At 40.5% G+C, this 22,491-nt stretch overlaps 1 protein-coding gene across 5 annotated transcripts in view; it reads left to right on the top strand.

Moving 5' to 3' along the window:
- The first annotated feature begins 332 nt into the window (after window positions 1-332).
- The window catches only part of HDAC9 (histone deacetylase 9), an 828,595-nt gene continuing 806,436 nt past the window's right edge, over window positions 333-22,491 (top strand). For all 5 annotated transcript variants that reach the window (XM_036327963.1, XM_036327967.1, XM_036327965.1 and 2 more), the window contains exon 1: window positions 333-646. The gene's annotated coding sequence lies outside the window, so the exon portion shown is untranslated. The remainder of the gene's footprint in view (window positions 647-22,491) is intronic.

The raw sequence follows: 22,491 nt of genomic DNA, 5'->3' as shown, positions 1-22,491 counted from the left end.
CGCCCCGCGCTCTCCTCCTCTCCAGCCCTCCCGCCCCGGTGCCTCCTTCGGGGCTTCGGCCCCGCGCCCAGGTGTTCCCAACCCCGGCCCCCGCCTACCCGGCCTGCGGGTCTCCAGCGCCGGGGCCCGCGCTCCCGCCCCGGGTCCGGCCTCGCTTCCCACCCGGCCCCGCCCCGCCCAGCCTCCGCCGCGCCGGGGCTCTCTCCCCGCCCGGCCTCTCCGTCTCCCTCCCACCTCCGCCCCGCACCCCCCTCCCCAAGAGTTGCTATTTTTAGCGAATCCTCCGCGCGCCGCCACCGGCTCAGCTCGCAGCTCACAGTTCGCAGCCGCGCGCTGCCGCCCTCCGAGCTGCAAGCCCGGCGCGGCGTCCCCGGCCGCGGCGCGTCCCGCACTCGGCGCAGCGCGCACGGACCCGGCCCCCGCTCCCGCCGCGCTCGCCCCCGACTCCTCCTCCGGCGCCCGGCGCGGCCGCCAAGTCCCCGCCGGCGGAGCAGGGACCGTCCCCGAGTCAACTTTCAGTCCCCCCTCGGCGTCTGCCTTGGCCATTCTCTTCTGGAAAGATGGCTGTTTGGAGACGGGGGAGAAGTTAGGGGGTCGCCGCGCGGGGCGAAGGAGGGCGCGACCGCCTCGGCAGGAGCGGGCGGAGGTGAGTGGCACCGCAGCCCGGCCCCGGGCTCGCGCTCCGGGGAAGCCCTGAGAAGTGGGGGCCGAGCGTCCTCTGGATGCGCCGCTGCGTTCCCAGCCCGGGTTCCCCAGGTTCGCAGCATCCCGGGCCGGACCCCGCCGCCGCCTGCCTGGTATCTGGCAGCCCAGAGATTGGGGGGTTCCGGGGAACCCTTGATCAGAAGTTCCGTGCCAGGTGCTCTTTGGGTGTAGACCCTGACATTTGCGAGGCAAGCCTAGGCGAGGGGTCAGTTACGTGAGCCCCCCAACCCCACCTGGCCCCCAACCCCAGCCCCCAGTGTATGCTGGAGCGAGTTATGGATGGAAAGTTGTACTGCCAACGTGTTGCTTGAGGGGCGCAACACTTAGTGGGGGTCGGGGGGCCCCTGATGTTTCGTGGGTGACTTCAGTTCCAAGTCTCTCCATCAGAATGCTGGGTTTTCAGAAAAGTTGCGGAGCCCGGGGGATGGGAGGTCCAGCCGTGCCTCGGCTAGTGGAAGGAGAGTGATGGACCGTAAGCTTATTAATGCCAACGGGCGAATCACACGCCACCCGAGACCGCGGCGGCGGGGACGCGAGGGAGGAGAGGACGGGGGCGTTCCCCGAGCGCCCAGCGGGCTGCGGTCCTTGGGCTGTGAAGCCTCCGCCCGCGGGTGCGCGGGGAGAGGCGCTGGTGTCAGAGGCCTGGGCGTCCTCGGTGGGACCCGCGGGACCCAGCTGCTCTCCAGGTCCCAGGCGCGGCGGCGGCCGAAGAGGTGGCCTGCGGCGGGAGCTGGGGACGCGGCTCCTGGGCTATGGAATTGTGGATTCTCTAGTGAGTCTGCTACGCTCTCATTTCTGGAAGATGGTCGCGTTTGTTTTCCCTGCCGGGGAGGCGCGTGCAATCTCCTAAAATGAACTTTTAGGTTAGGTAACGATAACATTGGAAATCGGTGAGACATCTACATATATCCCACTATACGTGTATGTTGTGTGTGTTGTGTGTGTGTTGTGTGTGTGTGTGTGTGTGTGTGTGTGTGTGTACAGAATGTGGGAGTGGCATAAGAAAGGCTTGAAAAGTTTAACTTCAACTAGAAAAGAAAGTGAAGAGTTAATTTCTTTTTTTTTCTCCCCAAAGGGTATAACAATGCTTATACAAAATACTCTTGGCGTGCTGAGAATTCTCATAAAGGGTAAGATTTAGGAATTACAGGTATTTGGAGTACAATCAATGTTTTCAAATCGTGTAAGCGTTATTGAAATCCAGAAAAAGGGAGTCTGTATACAGAGAAGCAATATTAAAGAAAAGCCATTGAAATTACTTGGAAAGAAAATCATTTGACATTTGAAAAGGTCTGGATGTTATTTTCTGATGCTTTAGAAATCTTTTTAATCCTGTAATTAATAACAGCACAGAATAAGTTGCAGTTAGTAAATGAGGACAATTAAAATACCATGTTTGGAAAGGATATCTTTTGAACTACTCTCTGGTACGTTGCGTGTTTAAGGAAATTATTGTGACTGAAAATTTGTTGTTTAATATATTTGCTTTTTACCACAGATAATTAGTTCTTTTCCTTATAAACCCCTGTTCCAGTTTGGACCAATTTAATTACCCAAACACCAAGTCACTGATGTGCCTTCTGGAAAGCATTTGCATTTAAAATGCTTAATAAGGCTATTGCATTTCCAAAAGGACAAATAATTTAGTTGTAAAACTTTCTTGTGATTTATTTTCATCCATTTTGTTTGAATGAGACAAACCTGAGGGAGAGAAGCAGTTTCTTGGAGTAAGTTGTTTTCTGTGTGGGGGAAGAGCGACTGTTTGCATGTGTCTCTGTCACAAACAGGTGTATGTAGTGTGGACATCCTGAGTCTGGGCTTTGGTGTCAGGCTGCAGCTGGAGGGAGAGATGCGATCACCTGCACTACAGAATGGACATTGTTAGATGCATGTACGATTGTGCAGAAGGAAGCTAAGAGTTTTAAGTGAAGTACCAGTTTATGATTAGGAGGGAAGGTTTTTTTTTTTTTTTTTTTTAAAAAAACTTCTGTCTTCCTGTTTCTTTCCCTCTGCAGTTGAGCCAATGGACCAGCCTTTATTATAAAGTGAGACTGGACACTCTTTGGCTAGAATGTTTGGCATATTGCCATCTTCTGTAAATATAATGATGGCCTTCTGAAATGAAAAAGATAATTTTATACATTTGCACAGACTTTTATGATCAAGTGTTTTGTGAGCATTATTATGGCCTATTATGCTCCCCCTTCCCATCCCCCCACACATTTGGGGTATATTTGGACACAGGGTGTCCCCAAAATGTAAGCATACAGTTTGAATAATTATAAAGGCAGAGTTTATTATTTTTTAATTTTTATTTTTTTATCATATATTTCTTTATTGATTTCAGAGAGGAAGGGAGGAGAGAGAGAAACATCAATGATGAGAAAGAATGATTGATTGGCTGCCTCCTGCACACCCCCTACTGGGGATCCAGCCCACAACTCAGGCATGTGCCCTTGGCCGGAATCAAACCTGGGACCCTTCAGTCCGCAGGCTGATGCTCTATCCACTGAGCCAAGCTGGCTAGGGCAAGGCAGTGTTTATTAAAATACATTTCATTTTCAAAATTGAGCTATTAGCTGTTAAAGTATGTATATATTTTGGGGGGATATATACTGTATTTGGGTTTAAGGGGTTGTTTTTTTTTAATGATTTGAGAGAGAAATATTGATGTGGCAGAGAAACATCGATCAGTTGCCTCCAGCATGTGTCCTGACTGGAGATCAAACTCCCAACCTAAGTATGTGCCCTGATGTGGGTATGTGACCTGAATGGGAATTGAACCCACAACCTTTTTGGTGTATGGACGATGCTCCAACCAACTAAGCCAGGGATAGGATTAAGGAGTTTTAAATCATAAAGTCAACCTACCATATAACCTGTTTAATTAACTAGTTTAGATGATACACACAACTCACAATTGTATTAATACATCTGCATCTAAGGACTTTTATGGTTATAGTGCTGTCATTTCTTTTTATTAGAATTACCTCTATTTTGAATTTGTTTAAATATTACAACATATCATGCTGTAATTTACACCCGTTCAGTGGGGAAGGTGTAGGTTTTTCTTAAATAGAGATATGGAGAAATAGCTAACAAGGAGAGTCATTTGAGAAACATATGGACATCATAAAATCCTTCTGCATGTAGCATCTGTACCTTCTCATTAGTGAAATATGGTAGCTATGGACATTTTTTGATATTACATCCAAATGTGGCTTTTAATTTTTGCTTCAATGGATTTGTTTGTTTTAAAATGTAAGTTATATTAATGTTTAAGTTGGCAGGGGCTTTTATTGTTTGAAACCTTTCCCTTTCAATAAGGATATCATACTGAATTTTTATTGTACACATCCTCTGATACATACAGTTATTTCCTAGCTTATTACTGTAACTCCCACCTTTCATTTGAGAAACAGATAGGAAGACATATTGTTCTCATTTTCGGAAGGAGGCCGCACAGTACATCCAAGGTCACACACTAGAGAACCAGTGTGCAGCCGAGGATAACATCTATAGTTCCTGTATGTATTCACAACAGCAAACTGCTCTAGTGGCTATATTATGACATCTTCATAAATTTACACATTTCTAGATTTTTAATCTACTTTTTTTTGTTAATCTTTACCTGAGGATATTTTTCCATTGACTTTTAGAGATAGTCGAAGGGAGGGGGAGAGACAGAGAGAGAAATATCAATTTGAGAGAGACACATTGATTGGTTGCCTCCTGCAAGCCCCCACCAGGGCCCTGGGCCAGGGAGGAGCCTGCAACCAAGGTACATACCCTTGACTAGAATTGAACCTGGATCCCTTTGTTCCACAGGCCGCTGCTTTATCCACTGAGCTAAACCAGCTAGGGTCATTTCTAGATTTTTAAAGTGCTTAACTTTGTAGATTTGCACATCAGCTTTTATATCAGTAAATATAGTCATAGGGAATAAGCCCTTAGTGTTGCCTGCTGATGAAGGAGAGTGTGACTCCTATAAGTAGTGCTAAAACAAACATACACACCTCTGCAGGGTATCCATTCTTTCACATCTCTCTGCCTACACTGGCCCCACCTTATCAATTGCATACTGCCCTTTTATTGGCCAAAATGGATTTGAAGTTTATTAGCACAATTGTCAAGTTTGAGGATCATCAGGCTCACTGGTGAGAGAGCTCAGAACATGATTTTTAAGAAGAAAGAGTATTGACAAAGGACAGTAATGGACCATCCACTCTAGAGCAAGCCAGTAAGGATTAGGGACCCTATTGTTTTGGGTGTCAGGACACCCACCTTCTCTAATTTGCTCTGCTTCTTTGGCCGAACTTATGGTTCATGATTATCTGGTCATTTGTTGGCCATGTAGACCTGGTATTTAGATAAATCAGAGTGAAAAAAAAGAAAAAGGAGAACAATTTGTTCTTTTCTGGAGAAGATATTCTTATGACTTTTTCTTCATCCTCCCAAATTCCTTCTCCTTCACTTCCCTCCAGAATCTTTCAGGGCAATTGCCCACATGATTTGAAACAACCAAGGTAATAGTTTTCTGAGATTGTATAGTTAGATTCAAAAGTGGAATATATTATCCAGGATACAGAAGAAAGCATTGTAATTTCATAGACATATATATTCTTATGCAAGCCCATATGTATTTGATGAAAATACTTTCAGCATTTTTGAATAAGCAGACAATACAAGGAGCTTTCTATTATATTTTTTGTACTGTTATTTTTCATAGGAGTGTATCCAAATCATTTTAAATATGAAATACTGAAAAAAGTGACGATTCAAGTGTGGTTTCCTATTTACTATGATTAATTCTGTTTAGAGCCCCAAGGAGAGGAAAACTCCCATTCTGTATATTCTTTGCTGTACCAGAGTATAGCATGATGCTAGTAAGGTTGACAAGGGTTAAGGTTGCTAGAAATGGTACTTTCTTCCTACTTCTGTAGAAGAAGGAGAAGGCTGGACTAGTCTAGTTTGAATGAAATAGTGATGAGTGGAATTTGAAATGGCCATTGAAAGCGAGTAAGACTTGGAACACTCAATTATCACTCAAGAAACTTGGTAGCACGCATCCTTGAAACTAATGTTAGTTAATTTAAGCATTAAGTAAATGTATTAGAGGATATTGACTCTAATTATTTTCTATTATTTAGTAACCTATGTGATCACAGATTGAGCAGCTTGAAACAACACAAGTTTATTATCTCAGTTTCATTGCTCAGAAGTCTCCACATGACTCAACTGGGTCTTCTGCTCAGGGGTTTCACCTGATGTTGGTCTTTTCAGAGGCTTAACTGGGGATAGACCTACTTCCAGTAGATTGTTAGGAGAATTCATCTCCTTGTGGCTGTAGGACTGAGGTCTCCATTTTCTTTCTGGCTCTCGATCAGAGACCACTCACAGTTTTAGTATGATAACACAGACAGCACTATTCCTTTCAAACTAGAATAGTCCACATCTTTCTCCTTCTTCTGTAACATACAGGAGTAATATGACATCACCTTTGTCATTTAACATAATCTAATTAAGGAAGTAACATCCATCACTTCTACTATATTCTGTTAGTTAGAAGCAAGTCACACAGAAAGAAAGAAAGAAAGAAAGAAAGAAAGAAAGAAAGAAAGAAAGAAAGAAAGAAAGAAAGCCCTAGTGGGTTTGGCTCAGTGGATAGAGCTTCGGCCTTCGAACCAAAGGGTCCCAGGTTTGATTTTGGTCAAGGGCACCTACCTTGGTTGCAGGCTTCTCCCCAGCCTAGGCCCTGGTTGGGACTTGTGCAGGAGGCAACCAATCAATGTGTTTCTTTCACATCAATCTTTCTCTCTGTCTTTCCCTCTCTCTTCTACTCTCCCTAAAAATCAATGGAAAAATATCTTTGGGTGAGAATTAACAAAAAAAAAAAAAAAAAAATTAAAAGCAAGTCACTTTTTCTACCCAAATTTAAGGGGAGGGGACTATGCAAGGGCATGACTCATTGGAGGTCACCTTAGAACTTGTCCGCCATATCCACTAGCTGATAGAATCTCTTAAATAAGTTATTTAACAGATGTGGCTTAGAAGCTACTCAGTCAGAAACAATGCTCTTGATCACTCTAAAGAACCAATTCTATGAGATAGTATTGCTGTTGCTGTGGCACACCAGCTTCTATAGTGGAAGGTAGGCTCTGCACCATAAGACAGAGGATTCTGCGTATATAATAATAGGTTTCAGTTGCTCCTGGACAAAAAGAATGAAAAATGTCCACTGCTGAAGGAAAGGAGAAAAAAAAATGTGAGCAAGTGATTAATGAAATGTTGACATTTTTGATGAGGATCAGCATGATACCATTTAGAGGTGGGATTGAATTGGAGACTAGCTGGAGTCATGCCATTCCTTAGAAAGAAAACTCTTCTAGGACTTAGGAGAATGGTGGTAGTGAGGCTCTATTTAGGCATGGTGGTGGTAAGAATTGAGTAGAAGCATTTAAAAAGATGAATCACTAGCACATATGTTAGCCTAGGATTTGACTTAATTAGTTCCTTAATGTATTCCATATGTGAACGATTTTTAAGGGACTGGTGCTACCAATCCTTGCAGGGAACCAGCACTGTGATGTGGAGGCCCACAGCCTGGCCTGCCCTTATTTTACAAGAGGGAACAGAGCCAGAGACCACCTCAGACCTACTGTACATCTGTGGCCCAATGACTGTAGAGTGTTGGGTAGAGACCTGGGGGTCTATTGAGCATAGCCTGTTGCTCCAAGCACTTTGCAGGAATGACTTTGTCAATATGCATCTCATCTTTGGCAACTGAGTTCAAATTTCCTAGTTCTGCCTTCCCTCTCACTCCCCAAGAGAATGGAGGCTTTGAAAAGCTAAATTACTTGGTAAGGGTCATTCAGTTAGGATATGAAATCTGGGTCTGATTTCAAAGCCCTTAGTCTTATAGTACACATCCCATACTCACAAGCAGTAAGTGAAGTTTCCAGGGGAAGAGAATTTTTTTTTTCTATTGAAGAGAAAGGCAGCACTATAATTGCTCTTGGATTCCTTCATTCATCATGAGAGAACTGGACACTGAAAGATGAGGGTTAAAGAGAAGAGAGAGAGTGTGTGCTGTATCATGCCTTCTTTTATTTTCCCAGCAGGAATCACAGATTTTAGGTCTCTTCCATGTTACAGTAAGAATGTGGAGTGCTCTGTATTTTTATTTCTACTTGTCATCTTGGCTACAATCAAAAGCGCTATGTCTCCTCTATGTAGATATTCACTATTAAATTCAGTCAGGAAATGTTATGAATTCTCATTGCCTCTTTGGCTATTGGGTCCTTTCTATAGCTTTTTCAGTTTTTGATCCACTTGAAAAGTCTATTCAGACATTCCTCCTTTTTTCTTCTATTACTTGATCCCCCTTTCTACTCTGTGGTGCCTCAGTATTCTATTCATAGATATTCTACTTTTCTTTTTTTCCTCTTCTGTTTTATGTACTTAAATCTCTTCTTTAAATGGTCTAGTTCCATTGATCGGAATTGTTGGCCCAGATCCCTTTGCTGCCAGTACTGGAACATACAAGCTCAGTGTGGACTCATCTGTATTCTGTGAATTTTACGGAGTTGTACCCTGTGTCCCAGCACAGTTGAGGAAGACCAAGATTACCATGGGGATTTGAGTCAAAATGTAAACATTTACGACTGAAAACTCCAAAGCAGTATCCTATACACCTGTTAGGTCAGGTGTATACCTATGGACCACTCCACTGTGGCCAGGTTGACAGAGTGTTAGGATGGCCACATCTGGGCTCAGGTGTCTGTCCTTCTCCAGCAAGACTGTTCTCCCAGAGGGGACTTGTGGACCACCTCTGCCAGATTATGCTGGACTATGATAACCTAATTCAGAGCAAGCTATAACTCAGGAATTCTTTTTTTTTTAATTAAATCTTTATTGTTCAGATTATTACATTTGTTCCTATTTTTTCCCCCCATAACTCCCCTCCTCCCAGTTCCCACCCCACCCTCCGCCCTCACTCCCCACCCACTGTCCTCTTCCATAGGTGCACGATTTTTGTCCAGTCTCTTTCCGCATCTCCCACACCTCTTTCCCCCCCAAGAAATAGTCAGTCCATTCCCTTTCTATGTCCCTGATTCTATTATGATCACCAGATTATTTATTCACTTGATTCTTAGATTCGCTTGTTGATAGATGCATATTTGTTGTTCATAATTTGTATCTTTACCTTTTTCTTCTTCTTTCTCTTCTTAAAAGATACCTTTCAGCATTTCATATAATACTGGTTTGGTGGTGATGAACTCCTTTAGCTTTTCCTTATCTGTGAAGCTCTTTATCTGACCTTCCGTTCTGAATGATAGCTTTGCTGGATAAAGTAATCTTGGTTGTAGGTTCTTGGTATTCATCACTTTGAATATTTCTTGCCATTCCCTTCTGGCCTGCAAAGTTTCTGTTGAGAAATCAGCTGACAGTCGTATGGGTATTCCCTTGTAGGTAACTGAGTTTCTTTCTCTTGCTGCTTTTAAGATTCTGTCTTTGTCTTTTGCTCTTGGCATTTTAATTATGATGTGTCTTGGTGTGGTCCTCTTTGGATTCCTTTTGTTTGGGGTTCTCTGCGCTTCCTGGACCTGTAAGTCTATTTCTTTCACCAGGTGGGGGAAGTTTTCTGTCATTATTTCTTCAAATAGGTTTTCAATATCTTGCTCTCTCTCATCTACTGGCACCCCTATAATTCTGATGTTGGTACACTTGAAGCTGTCCCAGAGGCTCCTTACACTATCTTCGTATTTTCGGATTCTTTTTTCATTTTGCTTTTCCAGTTGGGTGTTTTTTGCTTCTTCGCGTTTCAAATCTTTGACTTGATTCTTGCGCTCCTCTGGTCTGCTGTTGGGTGTCTGTATAATATTCTTTATTTCAGTCAGTGTATGCTTAATTTCTAGTTGGTTCTTTATCACAACATCGAGGGTCTCATTAGATTTCTTGAGGATCTCACTACATTTATCGGCAGTCTCACTAGTCTTTTCGAGGGCCTTACTAAGTTTATCGGCAGCTTCTAGACAGTTCTTGAGAGACCTTAAAAGTGTGGTTTTGAGCTCTATATCTTCCATTTCTGACATTTGCGTCCCGTTTCTTTGTCTCCACATTTTTATATCTTTTCTTGGTGCACCCCCTAGTGGTCTTTGTGCACAGTCTTGTAGTTAAGCCTTGATTGTTGTCGGTAATACCAGGGGTGATTTGACCTCCAGGCTAACTGGCTATGAGAGTCAGCTGTGTCTGCAGTGGGAGAGTTTCTGTGCTGGATCTCTAGGGCGGTGCTAATCTAGCCTTTGCCTGAGGCTATCCGGCAAATGGCTCTGTGCAGGGCTTGGGCGGGGCGGGTCCCCGGGGATCTACAGGGTGGGCGGAGCAAGTAGTTATGGCTGCTCTCAGTTCCGTCCCTAGGGGCTCTGCCTCTTAGAGTTCCAGCAACTGCTGCAAACCTCGGAGAGAAAGCTGCCTTCGAGTTCCGAACGAAGCCAGACAGTCCCCCTTCTCCCGTTTGAGTCTGGGTCCCTAGAGACTCGCCCGGATCTGGAGCTCAGAGTCTGAAACTCCCTCCCGATTGAAAACAACAACCGCGCCCTCGCCGCCAGCCCGCTCTGCGTGCGCACTCCGCACCTGAGTATTTCACTTCAGCACTGCGCCTCCTCTGAGTCTGGGTATGATATTCTCTTTCCTCCTAGTTGTAGAATTTCCACTCAGCCAGCCTTCCTGTGGTTCTGGATGATGTCCGTTCTGTCCTTTAGTTATATCTCTGAAATGGTTGTTCAAGGCAGCAATCTCCGGCGTTAACCTATGCCGCCATCTTGGTTTCTCTCCAGGAATTCTTGAAATACACTTATTTTGTTTATAAGAATATATTTTTATTGATTTTAGAGAGGAAAAGAGAAGGGGAGAAAGATAGAAACAAGAATGATGAGAGAGAATCATTGATTGGTTGCCTCCTGCACACCCCACATTGGGGATGGAGCCCCCAACTTGGGCATGTGCCCTGAAGGGAATCAAACTGTGACCTCCTAGTTCATATGTTCACACTCAACCACTGAGCCACGCCAGCTGGGCAAAATAAACTTGTTTCTTTGTACAGGTTTTAGAATTTCTAGTTTAGCTTAGGCAAGATTTGGCTCTAAAAGCCCAACCTCCTCAACATGCAACCAAATTTTCTCATAGACTGGACCTCATCTATCTTATTAGCTTTACATTTTTAAACTTTTGCCATTCCCTGCCTTATGGCTTTAAGGATGTAGGCCCTAAACTTGGAGCTAGCAAATGGCATAGATTTTAGATAATAGGAACATCAGACCTGAAAGAATAAGTGACTATATAAAAAAGTTAAGTCAAGATGTGTGTGTGCATGTGTCTATGTGTGTTTGGCAGGCAGGGAACAAATGAAAACAGCATTTCAGTTTTTCAGTTCCTACATCTAGTCATTCTTGGTGACTTTGTACCACTGATTTTTCTGGGATTACTAGAGGCCCAATGTACGAAATTTGTGCAAGGGGCTCGGCCCTCACAGACCCGGCCGCCTCGCAGCCCTTTGGCCCCGCCCCCCGCCCACTGGTTGTTCTGGAAGGTCATTCTGCCATCTGGTCTAATTAGCATATTAGCTCTTTATTATATAGGATGTTATGTAAGCAATGAATTATGCCCAAATTGAGTTGCCCCTTGTAATTGAGAGTACTAAATAGCACAGGTTTCTTTCAGCCTAACATTCTCAGTACATTTGCTGAACCTGCTGCCTCCAGAGCTAGTGGTGGTCTTCTCTCAGCCCAAACCAGGCTTTTTCTCCTCTGAGGTTTTATTTAGAAAGTGTGTCTGTTAGGAGGCTGCACCTTCTCTTTTCTTCTTTCCCTCTAGGCCAGCCGTGGGCAAACTATGGCCCGCGGGCGGGATCCCGTTTGAAATGAATAAATCTAAAAAACAAAAAAGACCGTACCCTTTTATGTAATGATGTTTACTTTGAATTTATATTAGTTCACACAAACACTCCATCCAAGCTTTTGTTCCGGCCCTCGGGTCCAGTTTAAGAACCCATTGTGGCCCTCGAGTCAAAAAGTTTTCCCACCCCTGCTCTAGGCCCAACTGTTGCTCCGCTTCTTTGTGATGCTGCCTCCGATTTCTGCACCTGATCATGATCTGACTCTTCTCCGAATTCCCACAGTAATTTAGGATTATGGCAGTGGTTCACATAGGCTTACAAGTTGAAGTTTAGCATTAATTGATTACAAAAAAGGCTGCTGTATGATGATAGCCTTTAAAGGAGTTTGCATTTTATTACCCAGAACGGCATCTTTATACTTTTGAAATATAGTAGTATACTTCAAACATGGAATTATTTACATGTGTACTTGTGGTTTTGTCAGATTCCTCTGTAGCCTGGTAGAAAGCCATGGCCTCCCATGCCTGGATGAAAGGAGGGCAAGAAGGTTTTGCCTCCTAATAAGCTCGCTCTTCAAATAAAACACCATTGGAAAAGTGGTCTGATTTTTAGCTAAGACTACTGCTCTATACAATGTGAACCTAAGTTATTCTTATTACACATTTTACTTAAGTATGTAGGAACATAAAATAAATACAGATGGTTTCACTTGTAGATTTCACAAATTATAAAACCAAAACCAATGAACAAATATTAAATGGGAACAGTGGAACTGATGAAATGAAAATTATGTGGCAAATGATATTCTACTGTTGAAATTATATGGCCCATGCAGGGTTTAAGAGTATAAAGATGTAACTTCAGGTCCTGTTCTTTTTTAATCTGTTTGTATGTTTTATATTAATAATAGAATTGCAGAAAGTATCCTTTTAAAAGTATCCTTTTAAAAGATTTCAAGTCTTTGTTTGCTGGTTCATTAATCAGACTTCATATATGACCAGAACTCTACCAGTAAATTATCTCTGAATGTCAGTTTAAGTGAGACATCGCCTGAATACTCTGTCATATCGTTTTGCTCTCTTAAAGATGTGATTAGCATTGTGGAGTTATTGAATTCTGAATCACATGTTTTAGCAGTCTCCCAAGAATGCAGGAGTGGAGAACAGATTGTGTAGAAACTACACGGAGATAGGATGCATGCATCGTCTTCCAATGATGATGATTTCAACCATAGAGTGCAGGTGCGCTGGATGCCTTTGCTCTCATGTGTTCTATAATGACGCAATTCATCTCCACTGCTTTTCCCATCAGTATTTGTTTAGCAAATTGTATGTTATTTGGCCTTCACCTCATACATGACTGAGAACACCCACTGAGAGTGCCAAAATGAAAATGCGGTAGCCATGTTTAGTTTTAAAACGATTATTCAGAAAATAATTAGAATATATGTATGTTTATTTTAAATTTTCAGATTAACATTTCAGTGTAAGCCTAAAGTGAAATAAAAGTTCACATCAAACTCCTGTCTGTCTGTCTGAAGTACGCAGCTGCAAATATTAATTGCTACTTAATGCATTTCACGTCTAACTCTGTGTAATACGTCATTAACTAGGTTTGTGAGCCCTTTGAAGCCCGAGAGACCTTGTTTACTATTTTTTGTTTTTTTCCTCAGCAGTAAGTGCATTTCAGATAGTGGCTGCCCAGTAGGCATTTGCTGGTTGACCAGTTGTTTATATGTCGTTTGTTCCTTACTGCACTGTGAGCTCCTTGAGGACAGAGACTGTTTTGTTTTTTTGTGAACTCCAAATGCCTAGCACAGCAACTCTTCCATGAGAAACGCTCAATAAATGTTCTGAAATAAAAAAAATGCATAAATTATGAGCTCTGTGTCTGTGTGTGGGCATGGGTGCATGTGTCTTCTTTTCTGTCTCCTCTGTCATATATGAGAGACTTCTAACAGTTGTACAGATCAGCACTGCCCAGTGGAGTTTTCTGACATGATGGAAATATTCTATCTCTGTGTTCTCCAGCTCCATAGTCACTAGCACATGTGACCTTTGAGTGCATGCAGTGTAGTTAGACCAAGAGCCTGCATTGAATTTTAATTATGAAATAGTGTCATGTGGCTACTAGGCAGCCCAGATCCAGATATAATGCCTCTATTCTCAAACTTATTTGCCTACATCTCCCAACACTACTACATTTTTTGGTTATAATTGTATGTTGTTATTAGATATTGTTATTGGGTGGTAAAAGTGAGTCGTGTCATGTTATCCATAGAGCAGTATATTCCATCAAATCAGTTTCATTCTCCTCCCAAATGAAGCAACAACATTGCATACCATGTCTTCACTCATCCATCATCTGGTTTTTAAAATCATTTCCTTGTTATTCTATAGGCCTGACACTGACTACATTACCAAATACTGTAAGTTTCACATACACTTTTTTTTTGTTTGTTTGTTTTTTTAAATATCCTAGGTTTCCTTGTGTTTCTTATTCTCACTGTTTTACTATTTATCTTTCCTAAATATACATTTAAACTTGTGTTAGCTATGTGGTGGTGGTGGTGGTCATCGTTGTCGTCATCGTCGTCATCATCATCATCATCATCATCTAAAATGGTGTTTATGCTCTGCTAGCCTGTATTTGATGCACAAATGTCTGCTGATATTGTGAACAGATTTCAGATTTACTATACTCTTAAAAATGCCTTTGAATATTCCTTCTCTTCATTTCTTTTTAAATATGTTTTTTTTTTTGTTAATTTCAGAGAGGAAGGGAAGAGAGAGAGATAGAAACATCAGTGATGAGAGGGAATCATTGATTGGCTGCCTCCTGCACGCCCCCTACTGGGGATCAAGTCCACAACCCAGGCATGTGCCCTTGACTGGAATCAAACCCAGGACCCTTCAGTCTTCAGGCTGACACTCTATCCACTGAGTCAAACCGGCTTAGGTAATTCATTTCTTTGCTTTTATTGTCCTTTTATTCTTTCTAGCATAGAAAATGAATGAAGAATAACCATATGCATTTAAATATAACCTAATCCTTATCTAAGATGTAATCCCACCAAAACAAGTTTCACAGCTGGTATCAAAATGAATGAAATCAATACAACAGGATTTCCCGTTTAGAAAGGCAAGAATTGCTTCCTATAAGTGGCCAAGTCTTTTATGCAACTTGTAGCACTGCAACTTGTAGCACTTCCAGAGCAAGACTTAGATTAATATCCATCAGACTTTATTGAGTCACAGTATTGGTTATATTCACATATTGTCTCATTTCTTTCAAGAATGCTGAATCTAGTAATACGTAATGGTTATAAAGAGTAAATATTCAAATAAATTGAAATAAACTCTGCTGACAAGCAGAAACACTTAAGCATTTCCCATTCATTCTCTGTTGCTGGAGATTTAATAGTTGTTTTAAATGGCAGGATTTGAAAGCACAGGCGATTTGCCCTAAAGCATGGAGATTTGCCCTTTGTTCATTCTTTTAGTCTAGTGCAGTAGTCCCCAAACTTCAGCATGCATCTGAATTTCTCTGCAGGGCTTTACACACAAAAGACTGTAAACTACTTTATGGCTGAGTTAACTCCTTTTCCAAGGTAATTGTGTACACACTAGGTTTTTATCTTGGAACCTACTGTTTCCTCGCTACCCAAAAGATGCAACTCCTCAATATTTCCTTCTTTACACTCTCATTTCAGCACAGTGCTACTCATTGTGGATATGCTATTTATTTATTTATTTATTTATTTATTATTTTAAAATCTTTATTGTTGAGATTATTACAGATATCCCTCTTCCCCCACCATTGCCCCCTCCACCCAGCTCCCACCCCGCCCCACATCTTTGCCACCCTATTGTCTTTGTCCATAGGTAATGCATATATGCATATAAGATCTTTGTTTAGTCTCTTCCCACCCCCTCACCCCCTCCCCCCTTTGAGAATCCTCAGTCTGTTCCATTTCCATGCCTCTGATTCTATTTTATTCACCAGTTTATTCTGTTCATTAGATTTCTTATTCTTTTACTTTGATTTTTAGGTTAAATTGTTGATAGGTATGTATTTGTTGCCATTTTGTTGCTCATATTTTTGATCTTTTTCTTTTTCTTCTTCTTCCTCTTCTTAAAGAACACCCTTCAACATTTCATATAATACTGGTTGGATGGTGATGAACTTCTTTAGCTTTTTCTTGTCTGTGAAGCTCTTTATCTCACCTTCAATTCTAAATGATAGCTTTGCTGGGTAGAGTAATCTTGGTTGTAGGTCCTTGCTATTCATCACTTTGAATATTTCTTGCCATTCCCTTCTGGCCTGCATAGTTTCTGTTGAGAAATCAGCTTACAGTCATATGGGCACTCCCTTGTAGGTAACTAACTGCTTTTCTCTTGCTGCTTTTAAGATTCTTCCTTTGTCTTTAGCCCTTGGTATTTTAATTATGTTGTGTCTTGGTGTGATCCTCTTTGGGTTCCTCTTGTTTGGGACTCTCTGTGCTTGCTAGATTTGTAAGTCTATTTCTTTCACCTGGTAGGGGAAGTTTTCTGTCATTATTACTTCAAATAGGTTTTCAATATCTTCCTCTCTCTTTTCTTCTGGCAGCCCCATAATGCAAATGTTGGTATGCTTGAAATTGTCCCAGAGGCTCCTTACACTATCTTCATATTTTTGGGTTCTTTTTTTCTTTTTGCTCTTCTGGTTCGGTGTTTTTTGTGTTTTTTTTTTGCTTCCTCATATTTCAAATCATTGATTTGATTCTCAGAATCCTCTGCTCTACTATTGAATCCCTCTATATTATTCTTTACTTCAGTCAATGTATGCTTAATTTTTGACTTGTCCTTTTCCATTTTTTTAGAGGTTTCTAGAAGATTCTTCAGTAACCTTATAACCGTGGTTTTGAATTCTATATCCAGTAGTTTGCTTTCTCCCATTTCTTTCATTTGTGACATGTTTTTTTGTCTCCACATTTTGTCTACTTCCCTGTGTTGGGTTCTATGTATTGGATAGAGCTGCTATGTCTCCTTAAGTTAGTAGAGTGGCCTTGTGTAGTAGGTGTTCTATAGCTGTTTTCTCCTCTCCGTCCTCTCTTTCATGGTTCCCAAACCATTTGTATATTAATATTAGGATCACTGAGGGTCTGGTTATTTATGTCTTTATTCTTTTTTTTGTCTATGTGTTTCTTTTTTAGTATTTCTACTGTTGTGTCAAAATCACTACCAGCCATCACATTTGGTGTGTTTTTCATCTCATACATTAGAGTTTTTATCTCTTGTAGTTCAATTTGGGTGTTTTAAAATCTTCCATGTCTCTATTGAACATTTAAAATATATGGAATGGATTGATAATAACTTTTTTAAAAATATATTTTATTGATATTTTTACAGAGAGGAAGGGAGAGGGCTAGAGAGTTAGAAAGATCGATGAGAGAGAAACATTGATCAGTTGCCTCCTACGCAGCCTCTATTGGGGATGTGCCCACAACCGAGGAACATGGCCCTGGCCAGAATCGAACCTGGGACCCTTCAGTCCGCAGGCCAACGCTCTATCCACTGAGCCAAACCGGTCAGGGCGATAATAACTTTTAATAACCTTGTCTGCAAATTCTAATATTTATTTTAGTTCTTAGTAAATTTCATTTGTTTAATTTTTCTCCTTATGGGCTTTATTTTATACTTCTTTGTGTGCCTGGTAATTTTTAATGGATACTAGACATTGTGAATTTTACCATGTAGGGTATTGGATATTTTTATATCCCTATAAATCTTTTTGATCATTTTTTAATGGGATGTAGTCAGATACTTGGAAACAGTTTGATGCTTTCAGGTCATATTTTTAAGATAAGTTTCTGAGTACTGTACCCAAAATCCCATGAATTCTAAGTTTTCTGGTTTGGCTCGATACAGGCAGGATTCTCAGTTCTTTGTGAGTGCAAGGTACTGTTTCCTCTAATTCTTTCAAGTATCTTCTTCCTTGGCCATGGGTTGTTTCCTCATATATGTGTGCTGAATACCTGAGGCGTATTTATAGATCTCTGGAGATCTTTCTTGTTTAGCTCTCCTCCCCCTGGTACTCTGCCTGAGATTTCTAGGTGCTCTGCTCTCCCTGTTTTTTTTTTTTTTTTTTTTTTTTTTTCAGATACACCTCTGCAACTCAGGGATTGCGTTGGGCTCCACCTCAGTTTTCTTTTCCAGCACCATGGTCTAGACCAGGGGTGGGAAAACTTTTTGACTCGAGGGCCACAATGGATTCTTAAACTGGACCGGAGGGCCGGAACAAAAGCATGGATGGAGTGTTTGTGTGAACTAATATAAATTCAAAGTAAACATCATTACTTAAAAGGGTACGGTCTTTTTTTTTCAATAGTTGTATTCATTTCAAATGGGCCGGATCCGGCCCGCGGGGTCTAGAACCTGGGACAGTCATAGGGCTCATGTAATCAGTTTCCTATTTCGTAGGTTTGCTTTATGTTTCCCATTTCTTCAGAATCATTGCCTGGTGTACAGCATCTTGTAAATGGTTGTTTCATAAATTTTATAAAACACTTGAATTTTTTTTTCAGGAAGATGGACAATTCCCATCCCTGTTACTCTATCTTGATTAGAAGTGGGTGTTCTTCATTCATTTTTCTCTTCCATGTAAAATCTTGGTCAAGATGATTTTGGAATTTAATTCTATTAAATTCTATAAAATTCTATTTTATTTAGGTATTTAATTCTCAATGTAATGCAATTCATTGAGACAGTCTTTTATTTTTCAGTAGTTTCCAAACTTTCTATAAGGAATACTTTCCACTATAAATATATTTTCAAAAATTCAGTTTTAGTTGTACTCAGCCAGGTCTTATAATATGCTTTATGATTTTAATCATCATCTTAGCAATTCAAAAGCATTTTTAAGGCAAGCCAGTCATTAATCAAGAAGTTCAATTGGTTAAACATAATAATTTCCATACTTTTAAGTGGATAAAAGATGTTGTTATAGTGAAGTACTGTGTTCCTGTTAGCTGTTTTTTAGAAGGATTGAAGCCAAGTAACTGAAATGATCTACTTTTGAATTTGTAGGTGCAAATGATCATAAAACAGTTATTAAATGTATCACTCTTTTAAATTGTATTACTTTTTATGGAGTTCCTGTTTATGTTTATGTAGGGAATTCTATAGTTCATGGGTAGACCTTCAGAATATTTATATATCAAACTGTAGTGAACTATTTTAATTTTAGTTTCTCTAGTATTTGAATGATAAAATATAGCACTGCGAGCTAATATGAGAATAAAGTGTCAAAATTCAGAAGCACATGTTGCTATAGTGCGTATATCGTGTTGCCTCAAGAGTTTTCTGGCAGTAAGGGCACAATTGACTCTTACTTTAAAAGAATCCTTGAGGTGGTATAGTTCCATATGCTGTAGGAATATGTCAGTGATTTTTAAATTTTATTTTAGAATTTGAGTTTTTAATGCAGTCCTTTGAAATCTAGTTGTTAAGCATGGCAAGAAGACTAGATTTGCTTTAGAAATTCTTAGGAAAATAATTTTGTAAGAACAAATTAAAATTAACTTTAACTTTCTTCGGCACTGTCATAAATATCAGCATGCGGAAGCCAAAATTGCAGCGATATTATATTGCTGTGTTTCCAATATTTAAGCATATGTAAAGATTAGGCCAGATTTATATTCTCTTGTAAAATTGAACAAAAATATAAATTATTTGTAGAATGTTAAGAACAGAATCTTAAGAACTTTAATACCACTCTGTGGTGGAGGCTGCTAGCTGTTTCCCGATACTCCTTTTCTCCATCATCCTTAGACATAGATCCCCTGAAATTTCAGTGGGGACAGACCCCTACAGAATACAGATGACATTTCTCAGCCTCCCTTGCAGCTAGACATTATGCCATGTGACAAAGTTCTGGCCACAGGATGTAAGCAGAAGTGATTGTGCAGATTCCCAATGGGGCATTAAGGACAGGTGTGGATATGGCAGGGTACTCTCTTAGACCTTGCTAAAGAGGCCAGCATTCTAAGGATGGTGGGGCAACAAGACATTTTAAAAAGCACTAGGACAGTGATGACAACTTCTTGAAGCAGAGCTGCCTTAACAACTTAAGGTTTTATGTGAGCGAGTAAGAAACTTCTATCTTGTCTAAACTACTGTTACTTTGGGCCTCTGGCAAATAGGCAAGCTACATACTCTGTTCCCACATTATTTTGTTGTTTATAAAATGTTAGTAGTTGGTTTTTATAACTGCAAACTTTAAAGGACCAAGTGATCATGCATCATAGATATCTAAATTTCTCTAAAGGACCTGTTTTGTTTGTTTGTTTTTTAATGGGCTAGTTCATTACTATCAGCTGAAGAAAACAATACAGTTCGTCTCATTTGACTCTTCTCTGAGAAATTTAAAGATTTGAGGCACAGAATCCTTATGCTGACTTTTGAAGAAACCCAAGTTTGGGAAAAGAGAGAAAGCTAAATTGTTCAGTTTTCTACTTTGCTTCCAGTCACCAATTATTTTTTTCCATTTCTTCAAATTTCATAGTTGTCAAATCCCAAAGTCCACTTTCAGTTCCCAGTGTAAAGTGGTTCCCTATGCCATTTTACTCCATTTACTGTTCCCCGCTCTGGAAACTGTTATCCCGAGCCTTTGGGATGTCACACCCTTGCAGTTTCATCCTCTGTCTCTGCTCGCTCTGTAGTCTCCTCAGGGAATCTTCTTTCATCTTTCTCTTCTTTGTGGGCACACTCTGATTCTTGGCTCACTGCTTCTTTCTCTTTGTGTTAGGGAGATTACAATTTGACAGGTTGTAGGTATGTTTTGCTGATACACAGAGTTTAAAGAAATATTGTATTAATTGGCAATATTTAAAAATCAGGATATTTAACATGCAATTCAGAATCGGGCTTTTCTTGACCTAGGAGAAGACTTGACAACACCTCACCTACATTCCCATAGCATTAGGTGGTTGGAGCTGAGTTATTGCTACTCTCTTGAGATCGGGCATGTTCTTTCTTCTTGGTTATAGCCCCCACCACTCACTATTGCTTGCATCTTGTTTATTGATTCTTATTACTTGCCTGATTATTTAGACATTTAAGTTTATGATACTCATATTCTTGGGTAATTTAAGTTTTAATTATCTTTTCTAAAAGTGATTTTTCTTTTCTTCGTCTTCCTTTTCATTTCTAATTCCTCTTTCCAGTCACTACTACTACTACTACTACTACTACTACTACTACTACTGCTACTACCCTAATTAGACTATCTTATTATCTCACATAGCTTGCTTGAGTAGAATCTTAGTTAAGTTTTATGCCTCATACTATTCAGATCCTCTGATTATCCTCCACACTGCTTCTAGAATGATGTTTCTAAAATTGACATTTCCATATGACTCTATCCAGCCTCAAGACTTTGAGTGGCTCACCTGGCTTCCAGCTGACTTCAGATTCCTTAGCATTGGTTTCAGTGTCAAGTGATGCAGCCACTTTGGAAAACAGTTTGGCAGGTACTCAAAAAGTTAAATATAGAGTTACCATATTACCCGGCAGTTCCACTCTTTGGTATATTCCCAAAGGAATTGAAAACATAATTTGTGCATGAATGTTCATAGCCATTTATAATAGCTCCAAACTGGAAACAACAGAAATGACCACCCACTGGTGAATAAATAAAACATGATATAGTCACACAGTGGGATATTACTAGGCCAAAAAAAAGGATGAAGTACTGATTCATCTACAACAGGGGTGGGAAATCTCCGGCCTGTGGGCCATGTAAGGCCTGAGAAATCATTTGGTCTGCCCTGCCAAGGCATCATGGGTGAATTAATTAAATGTTTGACCAAATATAGAAGGTTGATTTTTAAGTTGATAATTTTACATGGCCTGCAAATGATGTTCTAAATATCCAAATGGCCCTTGGCAGAAAAAAGTTTCCCCACCTCTCCTCTATAATGTGGACGCGCCTTGAAAACTTTATGCTAGGTAAAAGAAACCTTACTTGGAAGGTCATATACAGTATAATTCCATTATATGAAACAACCAGATAGAAAACTAGAGTAGTGGTTGCCAGGGGCTGCAGGGAGGGGAAACTGGACGTGATTTTGCTGGTTTCTCCAGTCTCCTCTCTGCTACTTTAGTCTTCCCACAGCCCCTCTCTCCCTTGTGGTGGTGTACTGACCTCCTAACTGCTCCCAGAGTTCCATGCCATCGCTCACTGTTATCTGTTTACACATTCCTGCCGGAAGAATCCTACCTGCTCCCTCTCTATGACCTAGCAGTGATGGCGAACCTATGACATGCGTGTCAGAGGTGACACGCAAACTCATTTTTTTTTGGTTGATTTTTCTTTGTTAAATGGCATTTAAATATATAAAATACATATCAAAAATATAAGTCTTTGTTTTACTATGGTTGCAAATATCAAAAAATTTCTATATGTGACATGGCACCAGAGTTAAGTTAGGGTTTTTCAAAATGCTGACACGCCAAGCTCAAAAGGTTCGCCATCACTGACCTAGAGAATTCCTGATTTCCCTTCAAGTTTTAGTTCAGATCTCAACTCTATTGGAGTTTCTACTTTATTTAAGATTGGGATTAGGTAGATTCCCCAGAACTAAGCAAGAACACCTTACAAAATAAAGAGACTCACTTTGATGAGCTTATCCAAATTTTGTAATCAGAAAATATAAAAAGAAAGTCTTTTTATTTTAGTGCAAATGTAAGTATTCATGTTTTATATTTTTTAATTTTAACTTTAAATAAAATATGGTAGGCCAAGTGTGGGGAATCATATTTTAAAGCAAACATCATGTCAGAATCTTAATCCAGCTTTGCTTCCTCTACCTCCATCCCCATCCTGTGTACATTAGGAGAAACTTTTTT

Source organism: Myotis myotis, unplaced genomic scaffold (genome assembly GCF_014108235.1).
Source record: "Myotis myotis isolate mMyoMyo1 unplaced genomic scaffold, mMyoMyo1.p scaffold_m19_p_11, whole genome shotgun sequence".
NCBI lineage: Eukaryota > Metazoa > Chordata > Mammalia > Chiroptera > Vespertilionidae > Myotis > Myotis myotis.
This window is presented reverse-complemented; position numbering and strand designations above follow the sequence as displayed.